Source organism: Apteryx rowi, unplaced genomic scaffold (assembly GCF_003343035.1).
Source record: "Apteryx rowi isolate R43461 unplaced genomic scaffold, aptRow1 scaffold_403, whole genome shotgun sequence".
NCBI classification, from domain to species: domain Eukaryota; kingdom Metazoa; phylum Chordata; class Aves; order Apterygiformes; family Apterygidae; genus Apteryx; species Apteryx rowi.
The window spans coordinates 740804-741450 of NW_020450562.1; positions in this window are offsets into that span (position 1 = coordinate 740804).

The following is a 647-nucleotide window of genomic DNA, read 5'->3' on the forward strand; positions in this document are numbered from 1 at the left end:
GGAGCCCCCGGTGCCGCGCGGCTGCCTGCCTACCTGCTCGCACGCCGCCCGCATCCCTCTGCGCGGCGGGAGCAGGCTGCCTGGGCTTGAAAACCGCTGTTGCAGCGAGATATGGGAAAGGGGTGAGAGATAGCAGCGTGTTCAGGCGAGCCGGCTCCCACCGCTGTCACACGCCTCTGGCTTTTATTTCTCGGAGCAAAGCTTTCGATATTCGCATTCCTGTGACTACCCAGGCCAGTGGTTTTACAAATCGGTGAAAAGGAAGTTTCTGTTTGACAACTGTTACACCTGTTGCTGCATGAAATAGCAGCAGCTCTCTGTTTCAGTTATTGATAGACAGACGGCCATCCTCCCTTTCACATTTCGGCAGTGTCTGACCTAAGCTAATGTTTTGTCCGTGGACGCTTCGTGCACAAAACCTCCTTGACATCATTCCCGTCTCTTTGCTCACAGCTAGGTCACGCAGCTTGAATGCTAAACTCTTTCCATGTTTCATTGCTTCTAATGTGGCAAGCAAGCAAACTGCTTGATTGAGCAGAGCTGAGTTATGGCTAGTAATGTCCCCACTTTCCCTGATTCTTCTGGCTTTTTGTGCCCAAGTCCGGTAAAGGCACTGCCAGCATAGCATCATCTAACCTGTTGGATCC